This window comes from Eurosta solidaginis, chromosome 5 (assembly GCF_040869045.1).
Source record: "Eurosta solidaginis isolate ZX-2024a chromosome 5, ASM4086904v1, whole genome shotgun sequence".
NCBI lineage: Eukaryota > Metazoa > Arthropoda > Insecta > Diptera > Tephritidae > Eurosta > Eurosta solidaginis.
In genome coordinates this window covers 44,668,642-44,690,071 of record NC_090323.1, presented here as the reverse complement: position 1 = coordinate 44,690,071, position 21,430 = coordinate 44,668,642, and the positions used below count along the sequence as shown (strand labels likewise).

Here is a 21,430-nt window from a genome sequence, read left to right as displayed (position 1 = left end):
TTCGGTATTAATTTTATCATTATATTTTCATTATTCCTCGTACGTTACTCATTATTCATTTTCATTATTCATTATTCGTCATATGTTTTTAATTATTCCTTTTCATTAATTATTATTCATTATTTGTTATTCATTATTCGTCATTCATTATTTAATAATCATCATTTATTATTAATTATTTATTCTTCGCTATTCATTATTATTTATTAATTATACATTATTATTTATTGATTCTTGATTATTCACTATACACTGTTCATTACTGAGTATTAATTTCATCTTTATTTATTTTTATTATGCATCATTCATTATTTATCATAAATTATTAAAAATTCACTATGCATTATGCATCAGTGATTATTCATTTGCCTTTGTTCATTATTCAGTATTAAGTTTATCATTATTTATTTTCATTATTCATCACACATTATTCATTGTTCGTTTTTCGTTACTCAATCTTCATTATTCCCTATTGGATATTCATTACTCGATATTCATTATACATTATTCGTTTTTCGTTATTTTTTCTTCATTTTTCATTACTCAGTATTCATTTACATTTTTCATTATTAATTTTTCGTTGTTCATTATTTAGTATACATTTTATCAATATTTATTTTAAATGTTCATCATTCATCAAAAACTACTCAGTTTTATTATTCATTAGCCGTAATTCATTATTCATTATCATTTTTACTATTAATTTTTCCTTGTTCACTATTCATTATTCCCTATAGATTATTCAGTACTCGATATTCATTACATATAATTCGGCTTTCATTGTTTTTTCTTAGTTTTTCATTATTCGGTATTTATTATTAATTATTCACGATTCACTCCTTAATATTTATTACTAAATTTTCGTAATTTATTATCTATAATTCATTATTCCTTATTCATAATTTTTGATTCGTTACTCATTTCTAATTAATAAATTTTCATTATTCATCATACATTATCTGTTATTCAATATTTATTGTTCAGCATTCATTCTTCATTATTTATTACTCTTTTCTAATAACTTATTTTTGATTATTCATTTTTCATTATTTGTTATTCATTACACATTGCTCTTTATTCATTGCGCATTATTAGGCACACCCTAATGTACTGGTAAAGGCTTACACATTTATACTCACCTAATCTACAATCAATAAATACTTACCTCCGGTTGCCAGCCAATATGCGAGTTTCGCAAAGTCTGCAGTTTTTTGCTACTTTTCGCGTTTTTCCTGAGTGTGAGCATCCAAAAGGAAGGCAAAGAAAGCCGAAAAAAGGCTCAGAGTGCAATTGGCAACTTTTCACTAAATAAAAAAGAACAAATATTGCTTTCTAAAAGTTATTATGACCAAAAAGTTTGGTTTTGTACTGACGCCGTTATTATATTTGCTCTCTTTTTATACTCAGTTGAGCAGAGCTCACAGAGTATATTAAGTTTGATTGGATAACGGTTGGTTGTACATATATAAAGGAATCGAGATAGATATTGACTTCCATATATCAAAATAATCAGGATCGAAAAAAAATTTGATTGAGCCATGTCCGTCCGTCCGTCCGTCCGTCCGTCCGTTAACACGATAACTTGAGTAAATTTTGAGGTATCTTGATGAAATTTGGTATGTAGGTTCCTGAGCACTCATCTCAGATCGCTATTTAAAATGAACGATATCGGACTATAACCACGCCCACTTTTTCGATATCGAAAATTTCGAAAAACCGAAAAAGTGCGATAATTCATTACAAAAGACCGATAAAGCGACGAAACTTGGTAAATGAGTTGAACTTATGACGCAAAATAGAAAATTAGTAAAATTTTGGACAATGGGCGTGGCACCGCCCACTTTTAAAAGAAGGTAATTTAAAATTTTGCAAGCTGTAATTTGGTAGTCGTTGAAGATATCATGATGAAATTTGGCACGAACGTTACTCTTATTACTATATATACGCCTTATAAAAATTAGCAAAATCGGAGAAGGACCACGCCCACTTTAAAAAAAAAAATTTTTTAAAGTAAAATTTTAACAAAAAATTTAATATCTCTACAGTATATATGTTAATTATGTCAAGATTCAACTCCAGTAATGATATGGTGCAACAAAATACAAAAACAAAAGAAAATTTAAAAATGGGCGTGGCTCCGCCCTTTTTCATTTAATTTGTCTAGGATACTTTTAACGCCATAAGTCAAACAAAAATTAACCAATCCTTTTGAAATTTGGTAGGGGCATATATTTTATGGCGATAACTGTTTTCTGTGAAAATGGGCGAAATCGGTTGATTTCACGCCCAGTTTTTATACACAGTCGTCCGTCTGTCCTTCCGCATGGCCGTTAACACGATAACTTGAGCAAAAATCGATATATCTTTACTAAACTCAGTTCACGTACTTATCTGAACTCACTTTATCTTGGTATGAAAAATGAACGAAATCCGACTATGACCACGCCCACTTTTTCGATATCGAAAATTACGAAAAATGAAAAAAATGCCATAATTCTATACCAAATACGAAAAAAGGGATGAAATATTGTAAGGTAATTGGATTGTTTTATTGACGCGAAATATAACTTTAGAAAAAACTTTATAAAATGGTTGTGACACCTACCATATTAAGTAGAAGAAAATGAAAAAGTTCTGCAGGGCGAAATAAAAAACCCTTAAAATCTTGGCAGGTATTACATATATAAATAAATTAGCGGTATACAACAGATGATGTTCTGGGTCACCCTGGTCAACATTTTGGTCGATATCTGGAAAACGCCTTCACATATACAACTACCACCACTCCCTTTTAAAACTCTCATTAATACCTTTAATTTGATACCCATATCGTACAAACACATTCTAGAGTCACCCCTGGTCCACCTTTATGGCGGTATTTCGAAACGGCGTCCACCTATAGAACTAAGGCGCAATCCCTTTTAAAATACTCATTATTACCTTTCTTTTGATACCCATATTGTACAAACTCATTCTAGAGTCACCCCTGGTCCACCTGTATGGCGATATTTCGAAAAGGCGAACACCTATAGAACGAAGGCCCACTCCCTTTTAAAAATACTCATTAAGACCTTTCATTTGATACCCATATCGTACAAACAAAGTCTAGAGTCACCCCTGGTCCAGAAAGGCCCACTCCCTCTTAAAATACTCATTAACTCCTTTCGTTTGATACCCATATTGCACAAACGAATTCTAGAGTCACCCCTGGCCCACATTTATGGCGATATCTCGAAACGGCGTCCACCTATAGAACTAAGGCCCACTCCCTCTTAAAATACTCATTAACTCCTTTCGTTTGATACCCATATTGCACAAACGAATTCTAGAGTCACCCCTGGTCCACCTTTATGGCGATATCTCGAAAAGGGGTCCACCTATAGAACTAAGCCCCACGCCCTTTTAAAATAATCATTAACACCTTTCATTTGATACCCATATCGTACAAACAAAGTCTAGAGTCACCCCTGGTCCACCTTTATGGCGATATCTCGAAACGGCGTCCACCTATGGAACTAAGGATTACTCCCTTTTAAAATGCTCATTAACACCTTTCATTTGATACCCATATCGTACAAACGCATTCTAGAGTCAACCCTGATCCACCTTTATGGCTATATCCCTAAATGGCGTCCACCTATAGAACTATGGCCCACTCCCTCATAAAATACTCTTTAATGCCTTTCATTTGATACACATGTCATACAAACACATTCCAGGATTTCCCTCGGTTCATTTTCCTACATGGTTATTTTCCCTTATGTTGTCACCATAGCTCTCAACTATGTATGTAATGTTCGGTTACAACCGAACTTAACCTTCCTTACTTGTTTTTTAATCACATTCTTTTGTAGACAAGTTGTTAAAGAATGTTCTAACTATGACTGGGTTTCTTATCTACACTGATGTCCTTTAAGTTTTCTACGTCATTCATGTTATTATTCACCGCACTTCTTTTCCTGTCATGCATGCTTTCATTACCCTACCACCCGTTCTTTTGCAGTTTGCTTACAAAAGGACTGAGCGATTGTTTGCATTGTATGTAAGTATACATAACATTTGGAAAAATTTAATTGGCAATACTCGAGCTCGTTTATTGCTTTGTTGCTCTAGATTTTTTTGTTGGTTCAGTTAGCACTTAGCTTTGACTGACTCGTTGAGGGTGCTCACTCACTTGGTATGTATTTGTGGTGGCTCAATTGGTTAGTTGAGCGGTTAGAGTGTGGTGTTGGGCTTAGCGGCCAGAAAAAAAGTAAATAAATAAATCTAAAAGGGCGAAAAAATCGTTGTTTGCTTTCGTTTGCACTTCACTTTCATAAAACTATTTTTTTCACTTGTACACACACATACATGTAATATATGGCATGGGCCATGCACTTCAGATAATTTGGCGACTGCCATTGTGCCGCCTTTTGTTAATTTTGACTGCCGACTCTGTTGTTCCACTTCAACGTGCTATGTAAATACTGGAGAGTGTAGTACCGAATGCATTACTTACATTTGTACATATGAATCTTGTCGCCAACTAAGCCAACAATCATACAAGCATTCTTCTTTTCATATCACATTTAATCCTTTTCGACAGCCAAATTCAATTGGAAATGAAAACTTAGAAAAAAAATGAAAAAACTAGAATAGTCCGACTTTGCTTTAAGGTTATTTAATATGTCAATTAAGCAGTTGTCACTCTTAGTAAGTAGGGAGTATCACGATCTGTAACGGTTGCTTCGCCCTTTTATTATAATGCTGCACAATTATGCATCCCACCTTATTACCACACCATGAGTTCCCACTTTAAGAAGGTACAAGCAGGCAAACGCAAGATACAGAACAATGGAAGTGAGTGGGCAATGAGAAGTCACTTAAAAAGTAGAGCGCGTAGACTTCTCAAAGATTTTAACTTCACTTATACATTAGTAAACTGAATACTGCTTCATAAATTATGTCTGTTGACTTGGAGCCAGCAGTGATCTTAAGAAAGGCGTCTCTCCCAGTCTATAAAACACGTTGTGACTCAGCTGTCCTTGTTCAGACCTCTTTCAAAGCAAATAAGTATGGAGCAAAATGGTAAAATAAATCTGCCATCTCTTTATCTTAAGGGGCTTAGAATATTCCAGCGGTAAGGAATGCCTGTCTTGAGAGCCGTTAAAAAACATAAGAAGATGCTACGGACCAAAAAATCGCTCCCTCCTTAGTTGGCCTGGACTCAAGTGGGACTAGTACAGGAGTGTATACAATTGATATCCGGGAAAAGACTGCCCACATCCGCAACACTCTCTGAAACTTTCAGGAGCGTTTCTGCGGCTACAATAAAAGCAACGGAAAACATCAGACGTTATTTTGGTTTCTACATCTATGGGTGCATTTCACCGATCTTCACCCAAGAATGCATTTAAACCATTATCCTGCACCCGTAGCTCTTGCCCGTGCACTTATCAATTACTCACCATTTCACTTTTCACCAGGCGATCTTCCACCATTCATAACTTAGTTTTTACTAACAACCGGTTCGTCGTTCAGCATCAAATTCAATTCAATCACCATTTCTTAGTTCACTAACCGTCCTTATATCATCCTTTGTTAACCCACTATGAACTCTCAATACCAGCTCACTATTCACTACTCATCATCATCCTGTTCACCATTTCTTAACGCCATGGGTGCTTTAAACTTTATCCAACCTCTCAACTGTTCACCGTTCACTAATTCCCAATGCACCGAGAGCCTTTCACGTTTCACCCATTAGCCAGACAACCATATAGTTCAGCAACTCTCCTTTAATTTATTCTGCAGGAAATTTTGTGTACATGTGAGCCGTTTTCTCACTTCAATGTGGCAACTGTAGGTATGTATAAGTAGACGGTTCAGCTATTTCACCGTCTGTTTCGTCACCAGAATACCACTTATGTTCAACGGTTACACCCTTAGCTTTAGCACCGTCCAGTGTCACATCAACCGACTATGTAGCTACAACTTTCCGCCACGGTGTGAATGTATGCATATGATTCAAATAAAACCAACAAATCAATATGTATTTCATTGGTAAAGGAAGAGAGATATCCGCCGAATTCATGGTTAGCTTAATGCTATACTTAGAAGTTGCAGAACTCATCGCGTAAACCAAAAATACTTCCGGCTCCTATGCCTCAATAGGACCACATCGGCATCTGCATATTGTACGTCTCATACTTCAAAGTAGGGTAACACATCAGGAGTTACATATCAGGGAAGTGCTCACCTGGAAAAGGTAGCCCTCACGTCAACCTGAAAGCATTTCCGAGTTCTTAGCAAACTGTTACAAAAAGCCATAATAATTTTCGGCTGCAAGCTAAAAGACTGTAGACTAAATGTAAATCCAACTGAGATAGAGATTTTATTGTTCACGAAGCGACGCTAAAGACAGGTAAGTCACGCGCCCCTAGCGGGAAAGGACTTAAAAGCTACAGGGATGTGAAATGTTTTATAGGTAAGAAATTGAACAAGTTAATCTATGTTTTATTTTCGGCACATTTTTGGAAGATATTAACTAGGCAACTATGCAGGATTATCCAGGGACCATTCACTATACACCAAAGAAGTAACCAGTCCAGTTAAATTTAACAGTTCAGAAAAAGTAGTCGATTCTAAAAAAGTTATCAGTTCTGTAACTAGTTCCGAAAAATTTGCGAATTTCCAGAAAGTAAATGCAATTCCAAGGCAGTTACAAGTTCCGAAAAACTAGTCTGTAACTAAAGTGAGTAGCGAATCAGGTTTACATATTGTCTGCACGAACTTGGCCCATCGGCTACCCTGTCTAAGCTATGTGAATTGGTTAAAAAATGCTCGGGTTTCTCGCAAAATCAACAGGGAAAAGAGTAGGCTCATTTGGAGGCCTTAGCCAAAAAGTACTTGATGCCAGGTTAGGTAAGGGTGGCAAAGCCGATTTCTAAAACACAATACCTTACATAAACATGGGCAACAGTCCATTTAGGAAAGCTGAATTCGGTTTCTAAATATTTGGTGGAATTAGAAGAAAGTGTTCGTGCTATGCGCCTGACAGCTTCACAATTATGATTCTCAATGTCGCTAAGAGGCTGGTTGGTCCTTTTATGTTTCGTGGTATGTAATAATTTGTTCACCTGTATACAAGGTGAACTTTTGTTAGTCCTCACTCTACTAAATGTACATTTATTAATATGAGTTAACCGGGGATTGCCCTAATCGCTTTACATGTATGAAAGCTTTCATTTGAAGCAATTTTTAATTTGTAATTTATTTAATAATTTGGGAAAAATTTAAACAATGTGACATCAGGACGGACAAGGCGACAGCTGTTTCGATTATACCTTTTAAATCTCTTCAAGGCCTTTTCTCCCGGGAGTGGGATTTGAACCCCCACTCCTACGACGGTTGAAGTGTTACAAGCGCATTCAGCCACGTCATGCCTTGGTTGTTGTAACCCTTACACTGAAAGAAATGGTGCTAGTAAAATCAATAAATCGGTTTTATTGTTCTTGACTTAACGGAGATTCGGTGAAATTGATCGAATTATTGTTAATTCGACCGAGTTCTTTGTCAAGCGAACAAATTAGTTTAGTCATTTCAACAGAAGAGAAATTGTCGCTCTTAAGTTAACAAAATTCTGTAAAATTGACAGATTCCTAATCAATCTAACTGATTTTTTTGTTAACACAACTGATCTCACTGGTCATTTCAAAAGCGATCAACAGTCAATACATGAGCAAATTTCAAAGAGAATTTTACGCTCACTTCGCTCTCTACTTTGTACTTATGTATGTTGTGTACTATATGTATGCACATATTTACGTATGTATATGCCGGCCGCCGTGGTGTGATGGTAGCGTGCTCCGCCTACCACAGCGAATACCCTGGGTTCACACCACGGGAAAAGCAACATAAAAATTTTAGAAATAAGCTTTTTCAATTAGAAGCAAATTTTCCTAAGGGGGTCGCCCCTCGACACTGTTCGGCAAGCACTCCGAGTGTATTTCTGCCATGAAAAGATCTCAGTGAAAACTCATGTGCCTTGCAAATGCCGCATCATAAGTACTTTCGTACAAGGCTGTCGCAACAACTTTTTTTTTTCATTTGACTACTAAAACGGTAAATTACGAATCAACGATTTGTGCTTAGTTGATTCAACATCTTGATGCGATGGATAAAAATTGACAGAAATTTCGGTTGAATTGACCCGTATTTCGGTTGATTTTACCAGTTTTTTTCTTTCAGTGTATCCAAATTGCCTTATTTTGCATATTTTCTTTATACACAGTACATATGCCGCACGTAATCATGTCAAATCATGTCATCAAATCTCACTCCCGGGAGAAAAGGCCTTGAAGAGATTTAAAAGGTATAATCGAAACAGCTGTCGCCTTGTCCGTCCTGATGTCACGTTGTTTAAACTTTTCCCAAATTATTAAGTACATTTATTAAGTTTTTGAATATAAATTAAATATTCGACACTTAATTCCACGTTTTTTCATTTGTGATGATATTAGCAAAATCGCCAGTTCAGGTGTTGACGACCGCCACTGGGTTGAAATTTGAGTGCCAGCACTTAAACGTGATCCCCTACTTTAGCATTCACATACTTACATACTTATACGCTTATGTGTATGCTTTTACAATATACAAAAATACATCTACAGTCGCAAATATTAGCGTTGGCTCTTTGAGCGTGCCAAAATCCAAAATTTTTTGCTGACATAATGATAAATATGTGCAAATGTAAGAAAATGCATGTAATTTAGAAAAGGTAATGTAAACAATAATAGAATTATATAATAATAAAGTTTGTGTTATGAAAGCAAAGTAAAATTTTGTTTAAATTGCTTTGAGTAGATCAATTAGGAAGGAAGAAAAGTATATAAAAATTATGTGAAGAAAATTTGAATAGTACGTTCATATAACTACAGAGCTGCTCAACTCCTGTACACTTATAGCACTTTTGTTTTTGTTTTGCCCTGAAGAGTAGACACGGATACAAATTCTCACTTTGAATATAAAAAAAAAAAATGCATAGCACTCCCATATGCCCTCACATATAAATGCGATTCATATCAAAGTGCCGGAATTTCATATGGAAGTGCAAAGAAAAAGCACTTCTATTGAAAAGCTATCGATATGTTAACAAAAATTTTTTGATATGTTATCGACTTATTGTCAAAAATTAGCGATTATTTATTGAAAATTTATCGATAGGTTGTCACAAAGATATCGATTTGCTATCACAAAGTTATCGAAAAAGTATCGTAATGTTATCAACTTGTTTTTAAAAATATTATCGATTTTATGTTGTAAAATTTGTAATTTCTTTCCGGTGTGCTACCAGTTTTGTTAACATGTTATCGATTTATTATAGACCATTTTTGGCAGATACCGATAAAACTTCAAAATTAAGAAAAAAGAGTCTTGTTTTGAGTAGTGAAGTGGTTCCATATTTTGAATTTTCTGGATAGTGCGCCCCACCTGTCTGCTCTTTTCCTTCACCCCACCTGTCTGCACTCTTCCTTCACATTGCCATGTCACAGGTTCCTTAACTATTTCCCAAGCTTAATATTGCTATTTCTCCAAGAATTCACATCAAAATCGATCTCAAAATCTTATCAAAATCTACGAAAAAGAATGAAGATGATCTCATATAAACGTGGTCGTAAAAAATGGCTTATTTTTGTTGTAACAAATTTGATGTTTATGCACCTTCTACTAACGTTCGAATCGCTGAACTGTCGAATAAATAACTCCAATATCCAGTATTCCAAAATGGTCTTTATTTAGGCTGGGAGTAGTACATCACAATGACAATTATACTCCACTAATAGCGTGCTTAAATCAAAATGACTATTTATTCCTCAGCTTGCCCTGCTTTTATACACTCTGTTGCCTCGTTCTCATATTTCTTCTAAGGTCTAGACTTTTTACGAACATGCCTTCTGGAATAGTTGTATCTCATACTTGGTTATTTAGCTTATGCGTGTGTATGTGTGAGTAACAACTTCTGCTCTTAGTTGATGACTACATACGTGTATGTAAAATAATATCTTCGCTGCGAGCTGTTGTGCATGTGTGTGGAATATTCTTCGTTGCCTTGTATATAAGTGTGGCTGCTTGCTTTAATGTGTAGTGGCTGCTTGCTTTTTTTTTTTTGTTGTAATTATTTACTAACTTCATAGTGATGCTAATATTCGCCACATTATGATATCGTCAAGAACACACAACAACAATTTAGCGCAAATAATAAGTTTTAAATAGCTTGAAGGGAAATTAAAGCATTAAAGGTAGATAACGTACATATGTACTTAGTACTGTAATTTCAAAGCTAGCGCCAACCCAAACGCAAAGTCCAAAATTAAAAATTGTTGTAGAAATAATTTCACCACAATGAACCTCTAAAAGGGTATCGCGAGCCTCGGTGCCAGTACTGCCATCCAAACTTGAGAAAGCCCTAAGGGCTGCAGGGCTGCGAGGAGCCTCTGCTACAATAAAAACACAAAATGGAAATTTGCTTTACATTTTAAATGAAGAAAATGAGTTCTTAAAATTAGACTTTCGCGGTCATAATAAGCATAACGTTGAGTTTTTTTGAGGAAAGATAAAGAATAAGGATAAGATAAAGAGTAATAGTGAATGCATGATTTGGATAAGAGCAATAGCGGAAAGAACAAGAGGAAAAGCTGGAATATTTACGGAAGAACGAAAACGATAGGGTAGTTGAATGAGGCGATTAAGGTAAACTAAAAAATGCAGAGGGGAAGGGAGGCAAGAGAGAGTTAGACACAGGAGAGGAAAGTGTTTGTATAGAGAGTGTCAGAACAATGTCTGTTGGGTTTCATCATACGACTGGGAGAATTTCATGTTTGTCCAAACATTTCCAGGCCTAACCAGAGTTGAATAAAGTTATGATAAGCCAAAGTGTGTTTGCCATCATGTAAGTCTATTAGATCCGATCTGTTGAAGCATCATTGTTATTAAACGTCTGCAGCTATATATTACTTTATATATAAAAATCACGTGTCACTATGTTTGTCCGCGATGGACCCCTAAACTACTGAACCGATTTTGAATTTGTTTTGCACCCCGTGTGCAGTTTGATCTGACTTGAAATATAGGATAGGTGCAATTTTTTTTAAATGTTTATGCGTAATAATAAATAGTTACGTATACGCAGCGGCACTCATATTTTCAGGTGGTGCGGATATGCTTCCGTGTAATTGCTTGGTGTTTAATTAAACAACCTGCTTATCAATAAAAAATATTATAGCAAATGATATTAAGTATAGCACATCACCTGGCCCGTTGAGAGGGGGGGGGGGGATTACCCCCGGACCCGGGGTTTCTGAGAGGGCCCGCGATTTAGAAGTACTAAGAATTTTTTTTTTAATTCAGGAGAGTCTTTAGTTGTTCCATGTGCAATTTTTAAGACGAATTTCAAAAGCAATGAATATCTGCATTTCGTTTTAATATTATAGCGAAGTGTGAAAACTAAAAATCTATATATACAAAAGCAAAGGCTAAAATGTGTGTTAGTTGGTCGCCGGTGTTTGAAGAGATGCGTCAGTCGATTTTGTTCAAACGTGGACCAGGGTACCCCCAGAATGTCTTTATAGAATATGGATAACAAATGAAAGCTGTTGATGAGTGCTTTACTAGAGGGTAACTTTCATACCCCTGGGTGACTAGGGTCTCGAGATATAGGCCAAAACGTGGGCCCGTGAATGCCTAGACAGTGTTTATACAATATGGATATCAAATGAAAGCTGTTGATGAGTGCTTTAGTACAGAGTAATATATTATACCGTTGGGTGAGTACGGTCTCGAGATATACGCCAAAACGTGGACGCGATACCCCTAGAATGTGTGGGTAATATGGATATCAAATGAAAGCTGTTGCTGAGAGATCTAAAGTAATTTTCATTGTGATATTCGATTTAGTCGCATCAACCTGGCAAAACTGATAAATATGCATGCGAAGCCGAAATAGAGACATGAATTAATAATACCCACATACCTATTTACATATGTACTATTCGATTAGCCTGAAATTTGGTATATAAATTTGCCTATATTAGTGTTTACGATGCTTTTTTCCGGGAAGTAGACCAGAGATGGACTGGGACTCGGATTAGGACTAGGACTGTGACTGAGACTAAGACTCGGAGTGGGACTGGGACTGGGATTGGAACAAAAGAGATAGACTGAGAGAGAGATAGAATGAGACGAAGATGGAGATAGATGAAGCGAAAAAGACGGAGGGAGGAGTGAATAAAAGGATTAAGAAAAAGGGAAGAGGGGGAGGGCAGAGTTAGCCGGAAAAAGCTTTTTAAAATGATTACAAGTAAGCCAAATTTACGGACGAACAACGTCTGCCGGGTCTGCTAGTATATACATATATATATATATATTTACAACAGCCACTTCTTTCTGCTCAAAGACCCTACCTAACCGCTTGGTTCACATATATAAATGATGGGTCATGGGACCGTATACTTTCAATCCTAAGTGTTGGTATTTCGAGATTTCCAGATACTCATCCGCAGCTTCATGATATTTGCCAAGATCGTGAGTCATCTCAGTTTCCTTGTTCCTTAGTTGTGAACAATATATACCAGCCCTTCAGTTCTGTTGACTAAAACGTTTCCATGTTCTCCCAGGAAAGAAATAAATGCTTTAACAAAAGAGAGAGAGCGCAGGTGCTATTTTCCTGCACGTTTCTTCATATTTCAGAAATGCATTAATGTACAATTTTTTTATGATACTGCAAAGATCAGTGTTGCCGATAAGTCAAGAAGCAACACCTAAATTTATGAGAGCGAGTATTGTCTAATGGGACTCTATTTTGTAATATTTACTTCACTAATCTTGTCTTATTGCGTCATGGGTATTCACATTACAATTTGCTTCTAATCATGGAAACCTTGCAAATGAAATAAAAGTTCATATAAGTTTGCGAGATTCATACAATTTACCATCTCTGCGAAATGTTTGCAAACTTCCATGGATTGCGCTATTATTAAATTAGGTTTAACTGGCCCGTCCATACAGACCTAACATAGACTGAGTGTGTCAATAGTGTTGCCAAAATTTGTTTGACGTCCAAACGGGAGAACCCCAATCAGGTACCAGCACTTATGAATAACTACGTACTATTGGTAAATACTACAACTTTTATAGGGCCGAGATTAATTACTGCCTCGAGATCTGTCAACTCTGCCGTCCGTAATAACTGGAGCCTTGGCCTTGCGAGGGCAGGACACGAACATAGAACGTGCTGTTACTGCCGAGGACAAACTTGTAAGCATGTGGCGCCAGAAGACAGTGTGCAGTATTCCTATCGTGAGCCTTAAGTCTTCTCTCTTCAGAGATATGAACCACTTTGTGAGTCTAACATCGTATGCTTTGCACACGATCTTAGTGCGCTATTGTTAAGTTTACAATAAAACGTAAAGTGAAAGCAGTTTGTTCATTTCAAAATCTGGTTTTAGACGCAAGAAGCAGTTTCCAGATTTTTAAATATAGCAAACATTTTAACACTTACACACATTCCCCCTACATCAATAAACTTCTATTTTCGCCAATTCAAATTTATATTATGTATTTTATACACGTTTTATGGCGCTTGATTATGATTTAAGTGGAGAAACACGTCCCCTATACAACAAAAACTGCAACAACAAATTTGTACCTCTCATAATTTTGTTCGACGAATAATTAAAAAAATTCATTAATAAATTGTGGCACATTTAATTTTTATTATTATTCAAGTTAGCAGTCATTCGTTGTTGTTGTTCGTAAACACATATTGGGTGCATTGCACTTTTTTTGCTGAACTATTGTTTATTATTGTTTTGGGCATTGGTCACAAACAAGAGAAGTTAATTAATTATACAAATTATAGCGCAGTTAAGAACAATTGTTTACAAAAATGTGAAAGCAAGAAAATTTAATAAAATTGTTTGTAACGATATAATTTCAATGCAAAATCAGTTCACAAAAAGTCAAGTTTAACTGCGAAATTGTTTTGGATGTTAGTTGAGAAAAATTATTTAAAAATTTTTGCATAAGTATGCATGTGAAGGTGAGTCAAAAATTAATATATCAACACATGTTGACATATTTGGGAAACAAAGTTTTGGATGCTTTGAACACTACAATTAAAAAAAAAAAAAAACAAGTAAGGGTGTCTAAGTTCGGGTGTAATCGAACATTATATACTCAGCGTGGGTTTCAATTGTACAGTTCAATTCAGGTAAATTACTTTTACGAATTTTGTTACAAGGGATATATTTCCTTTGTGGCTCTAGAAATGTTGAAATTGAAATAAAACTTATTAAGTAAATAGCAATGACACAAAACTATTTTTCGCTAAGATATAGCTTATTATTCTAGTCTACGACCCTTTTAAATATCGTCATCATATATAAAAGTGGGCGTGATCTTTAATCGATCCCGTCCATTTTTACTAGAAATATTTCCTGCTATAAGGAAAATATGTGCACCCAATCTTAATACGAACGGTTAATTTTTCTTCGATTTATGACTGCCGAAACATAGAAAATTGCTTGCTCAAACAATGGGCGGTGCCACACCCATTTTCATAAATTTGAATTTTTTGCTTTTCCTGTTATAATTCCACTTGGGAAATCAAATACCACTGACACAAAGCTCTTTTTTGCAATGATATAACTTATTTTATTCACCCACGACCCTTTTAAAAATCTTTTATTTAAAGTGGGCGTGGTCTTTTACCGATTTTTATTATCATCACTCAGTCTATATAATTTGGCAAGGATAGTGTCTCTGCCAAATTTCAATGTAATATCTTTAACGGCTTTTGATTTACAGCTTGTTGAACTTCCACATTTTCTTCTTTAACATGTGGTAGTGCCACGCCCATATTCCAAATTTTTTTTTGAATTTTGCTTTAGCGTTTTAAAACCAAAATTCATTAGCTTAGCGGTATACGTTTTTGAATTATCTCATTTTTTCCAATTTTCAAAATTTTTGATATTGAAAAAGTGGGCGTGGTTATCGTAGGATTTTGCTCATTTTCAACACCAATCTATTCCACAGGCCTGCAAAAATAGGTTTTTTTTTCGTTTTGGATCAGGACGTATTTTTGCACGCCGTCCTCATATTTGGCCCAGCACGCTATTTTTAGCATTATTAGATTTTATTTTGTAATAACAGGAAATTTTTCTGTGCAAATCTACTTACAGTATCTTTGGGAACAACTCTTTCCCCACAAAATCCATTTTCGAACGCCTCTATTCGATTTTTTTTCCCCCGAGATATGGTCAATTCAAGTTGGTGTCTGTTGTCGAAGTCACATATCATGAGATATCCTAACCTAAAAGTGCGAAAAACGCTGTTTTTAGCTATATTACAGTTTTTTTGTAATAACAGGAAAATTGTCTGTGGCTCTGTATATTTGAGAACAACTCTTGATGCTGAATGCTGGATGACATATAGTAAGGCAAGTTAGATCCCTTTTTTGAAGAAAGTTTGTCACAACTTTCGTCCGCCATATTGGCTCCGGCATTTTGAAATTTGATAGTCTTATAGCGAATTTGTAATCAGCAAAACCGAAAATCTCTAGATACAAGTTGTGAAAAACCGATTGCAAGAAAAATACGTGACTCAAAGTGTTAGCGGCCACCTCATGATATGTGACTTCGACAACAGACCCCAATTTGAATTAACCATATCTCGAAAAAAAAAAAAATCGAATGGAGGGGTTCTAAAATAGATTTTGTGAGGAAAGAGTTGTTCTCAAAGATACTGTAAGCTGATTTGCACAGACAAATTTCCTCTTATTACAATATAAACTCAAAAAATGCTAAAAACAATGTTTTGCGCACATTTAGCTTAGGATATCTCAACAACCTGACGTGCTGGACCATATCTGAGGATGGATTCGGACTCAGCACGCAGAAATACGTCAGAAGTGACTTCCTGATCCGAAACAAAAAACCTTGCAGGCCAGTGTTCTTGGTCCAGATAAGCCCATATACCGAATTCGGTGAATACATCTCAATATTAGCTCAAATTAACGTGTTAATGGATGGACAGACGGACGGACGGGCGGACATGGCTTTATTAATTTTTTTTCGATACTGATGATTTTGATACTTGGAAGCCTATATCTATATCGATTCCTTTATACTTGGAAAACCAATCGTTATCCAATAAAAGTTAATATACTTTTGTGCAAAGCACGCTGAGTATAAAATTAATAACAAAATAAGTCAGCATTAAATCATTAAGGCAGTTCAGAATTTTGTGCATTTAATATTGGAAATGTAGCAATAGCAAATATAAGCTACGGATCGTAAAAGCAATTTTTTACTTTCAATTTCTTTTCACATTTTTTTTTGTATTGCTATTCATACTGATTTGATATTCAGAGTTGGAAAGCAAAATACTTCGGTTGTTAGTATTGTATAATTGCAATGACGTAGCAGATGCATAGCCGCATATTTTGTTAGTGTATTGTGCAAATATACTACACCACTTTGCAAGCGCAATGATGCTAGACCGTTTGCACAAAATCTTGAACTCGCTTATTATATTAATGTTAATGCAAGAATAATAGTTTATACTTTAGTCAAAATTTGATTTTTACTTGCATGCTAGAATAACATAACATAACATGCTTAATAACAACAACATGCTAAAATAACAACAACATGCTAAAATATCGACAACGCGCTAAAATAAGTTAAAACAAATTCAGAGTGTGCGAAGAAACGAAACAAAACCTTTTCCGTTGTAATTTTCCCGACGTTCATGTAACGGAAAACAGAAACGAAACAAATATTAATGTTAACTAAGTTGGTTCTGAATATTGTGCCGTACCCTTTCAAGACTAGTTTTTTATGATGTTGTTATCGTAGAAATTATTTCAGGCCATACCGCTTAATATTTCGGAATTCATTTTTGATACTTTCGGATTTATATTCGCACCTGCTTTGGGACTATTTTGGAATTATTTCAATATAATTTCAGGACCATTTCGAAGTTATTTCAAGTATTTTATTTGCATTACATATACTTCAAAAAAAGACAAACTATAAATTTGGTACAGTTTTTGAAAATAGGCGTGTCACCGACCATATTTAGAAGACGAAAATCAGAAGCCGTTAGTATCACTTTGCAATTTTGAGGAATGATGGTTCTGAGAATTATATTTAGATATATATATATATAGAGAAAAATCCGTTAACGACCTCGCCCAATTATAAGAGACGGCTGTTCGCGAAAAGCCTAGACTATGGGAGAAATAGGCAAATGAGGCAATTAAGAGTAAAAAATTAGCGCAAGCTGAAGAATAATTAATCACTTTGATTCTAAAACGCTGTGGGTGAATTGCGCGAGTAATTTAACTGTGAATTACTACTATCATAGTAGTGTTGTAAATAAAAAAAAATTTTGCTATACTGAATATTTGAGTTATTTATTCGACAGCTCAGCGATCCGTACGATAAAAAAAGTTGCAGAATAATTAAGAATTTCCCAAAGTTCGCCACAATATTTAGTCTGTGCGTAATACTACTTACACATTTCTTTCTATCAAAACTGCTAATATAGTATTCTAACTGCAGAAAGTTCGAAATCCCCCTTTATATATATGTATATATTATCAAGTGACCTGAAGTGCTCACTTGAATGTAATTATCACGTTATAAGAAATCGTATCACAGTGTAACTGCTAATATGGCATATCGAGATCGAAGTGTTGCCTCAGCTTTTTATAGGAGTTAAGTGCATTGCTGAATTACTGTAGTACTTTATTTTCAAGTGGCTTATATTAATTTATTGTAATTTTATTTTTACTCATATTATAATAGGACAGCAATCAGAAATGATAAATGTGATGATAGTGAATTAAACAAATTTTGGTAAATTTTTTTTTTTTCAAAAGCAACCGAATCCTAACATATTTTGCTTTCCCACGTGCCATACCCTGCCTCATTAAATTTTACTGCAATAATAGCGGAACAAATGACGTCTGCTTTATAGAAATTCTAACAATAGATTGATAGCAATCGCCCACAGATAACGAACTTGTGTTCGTTACGTCGTCATGCATTTATCGACATTTAACGCTACTATTTGTCTATAAATAAATATTTGAATTTGTAAATATGTATATCATAAGGGTAGTGTTTCGCATATTTAATAAATTTTTTATTGTCCTAGAAACACGCCCAACGCAACAGTTGCGTTTTCTATTGCCAAATATTTAGTTATGATTAATACCCAGGGTGAAATATCTGTCAAATATCTTAAGTTGTTGGGTGACGCAACAGTTGCTTGATGTTTACGATATCTTAATAGGTATTATTTAATTAATGGTGCCTGCCCCTTTCAAATATCAATTCATTCAAGATTGTGTTCATGGCTTACCTATATGGTTGGCTCATATCATCAGCTGATTTTATTTTTTCATTCCACTGGAGTAGGGATTGTCAAAAGTAGATGGCAAACTCAAACTGAAACCAACACATTGAAAACATTTTCCTAAAACACACAAAAATTGCTAAGTTTTATGTTTTGTTTCCATTCCATTCGCCTAACACCAATATGCCGATTTTGACAATCTGAACCAAGATATGTTGTTGCTGTAGAGATGAGCCAACCATGTAGTTGAGCAATGATTGTGTTCTACGTTTTCTTGACAATCGTATGCTATTTTTATCATGCGACTACTGCTTTTCAATTATAAATTTCTTTTTTTCATATCTATTTAGGTCGATTTGATTATAAATTTACAAGGCGGTCAACATATTCGGTGATTGGATTTACTGCTTAAAGGCGAATTTGTCAACTCATTCGACTTAGTTAAATTAAAAAAAAAAACAACTAAGGAAGGCTAAGTTCTGTTATGGAATCGCATTTACAACGGAAGCAGTAAGGAAGGCGGTCGGCATGATGTGTTGGTGCACAGTGGCTAGTCATTGTCGGCTGGGGCGGGTCCTTGCCAACCTTACTGTTCCTGCGCCATAAGCAGAAAAAAGTTCCTATCATGCCTATCAAGACGAGCAGCTGTCAAATTCAAAAAAACCTGGCAGAAGCGCAGAGACCGACTCAAAACGCTTATCAATACAAAATAAAACAACATCCGGCTGAACCGGATGTCACGGACAGACCGTTAACATTCCAAAAATTTAAATTCAAATTCAAAAAAAAACTGACGCAAAAAAGTACTACCGAACCGGACATGGCCGGTTACTAACGCTGAAAATCAAATTAAAAAAAAAACCGCTGAAAAACCAAACAATAACGAAAAAAGCTGGAAAAATTAAAAATAAAAAGAAAAGGGCCGAATATACATAGGGGGCGCCGCGGGTGGTGTTGCGACGCCCGGTGCTTTATCCCACCCTCAAATAACCATGGCCACCGACGCACCTGAATTTCGGTGGCCCCTTACCTGTCTTACCTTATGCCTTCTAAATAATTGGCGACGCCAGCATTCCCATTTCAATTACAAATTTATTTATAATTCATTTTCATTACGGCTTATTACTTAGGATTATGATTAAATTTATATAAGTTTACAGCTAGGTACATTAAAGTGAGCGAAATGATGCCGTACAAAAAGGAGGTTCACTAGGAGTGATTAGTAAGAAAAAAAGGTATGTACATATATTCATTCCTTTTGATATAAACTTGATTTAGATCCAGGTCACATTTACTTTGGTACTGAATTCAAAAAAAAAGTAGACCATCCCAATTGGAGGGTAGGCAGGGGTATACATGGAAGCTTCCTTATACCTGCTCACTTTGTTGTGGGCATATGTCGAATAGCATTGTTTTAAATGAATATGCTTAGTTATACGTAAAGACAGACCTATTTGTTCTTACAAATCTCTTGTTTTAAACTACGAACTTTCTTCAAAATACCCTGAAACATATGCAGGTTAGAATTGACCAATAAACGTTTAGCGTTTGACGCAATACTTCAACGTCTGTACTTAAAATTTACATTTTTATTTAGGTGTACGGTGTAAATTAGGCTTTTATTTAAAATTTAAAATATATAAAAAGTAAATAAATACTAGGCGCGCTATACCATCGGGGAAATACAGACCGACTTTTCTAAATTAATCATCTAAAACATGTTTACTTGCGAAGTTGAAAAATACAGAAAACTCCAATATACATATGTATGTATGAATATACTAATTTTCAATAAGAACAAACAAAAATAATTTGACACTTTTTAAATATTATATTTAACTTTTACATTTCAAGTATGTGTATATAACATACAAATTGGCATGTCTAGTCCTTTAAGGCTAAATATACATACATAGTCAAGGTATTTATCATCATGCATATGCATCTGATATCGAATCTTTAATCGTATTTATTTTGACTTTAAATTTAATAATCCGAAATTTCCAAATTGGGTATGCCTTCTTGGTTGTCTTTCGTTAATGCAAACCTTACCTAATCTTAGTCAGAAAATTCTATACGAAATTGGCATAGCCAGGACATATGCGAAATTTTATTTAGGGTTAACACAAAGCATAGCATTAGTTTTGCGTATTTAACGCAAAGGTACAATAGTGGTGGAATTCAAACGTAATACAACGGCTGGCATTCTCCAGCTGACTAAACTTAGGCAAGTATTTCATAAGGGGGGTTGCATACATAGGTGCAACCTAAGTGGTCATATGCTTATATGTACATATACCCCTACTCACTACGCACCTTGGTATATTTTCTAGGTGGCTGCACTCGACGCGCACTCTAATTGGGTATATGTCTATATATGCATATAACTATACCCAATTTAGGTAGCTAATCATACGTGTAAATGGGTGGCGATTAGATGTAAATAGTGTTAGTGTCGTATATCATGTTTCGTGTGCCTACCCTTATGTACGTGTACCTAGGAGTGTATGTAAGCTCCACTCAAGGGGCTTTGGAACGGACTCACCCCTTTATGTGGTTATTGCGGTAGTTGTTCTGGTTGAGGTGGCCGGCTCTGGGTGTGCCCGGCTTATTTCGTTGGGCCTATAGATAGCGGCCTTTGCTGCTGCGGTTGAACTTGCTGTTGTTGATGTTGCTGATACTGCCGATTCAATTCATTGGCTGTTGTTGTTGAATCTTACCATTTGTTATTTGTGCCATTACGTTCATGTTGCCAAAGACCGTTTTACGTATTCAATGCAAAATCGATTTTATAAAGTTGCAATTAATTTAAAAAAATTTCCCCGGTTTGTTGTTGTTGCCGGTTCAACGGGCCCATGAGCATATAAAGTGTTTGCCACAGGTGGTTGTAATTCTACTGCATCCACATTCATGTACACATAACCGCTTGCAAATGTGTGAACAAAATTTTTCAATTGTAGTGAGACTCCTCGCTGTTTTTAATGCGTTCAGCAAAATTCGTATATTTTATACTTAGTAAGGTATGATT

The 21,430-nt window shown here is 35.3% G+C and overlaps 1 protein-coding gene across 28 annotated transcripts in view; it reads left to right on the top strand.

The window, feature by feature from the left end:
- Positions 1-21,430, top strand: part of GlcAT-P (Glucuronyltransferase P) — a 245,434-nt gene that overhangs the window by 97,092 nt on the left and 126,912 nt on the right. Inside the window, exon 1 of one of the 28 annotated variants that reach the window (XM_067786415.1) lies at positions 13,811-14,077. The exons of the other annotated variants lie outside the window; for them this stretch is intronic. The gene's annotated coding sequence lies outside the window, so the exon portion shown is untranslated. Of the gene's footprint in view, positions 1-13,810; positions 14,078-21,430 lie in introns of those variants that run through there. 28 annotated transcript variants of the gene reach the window in all.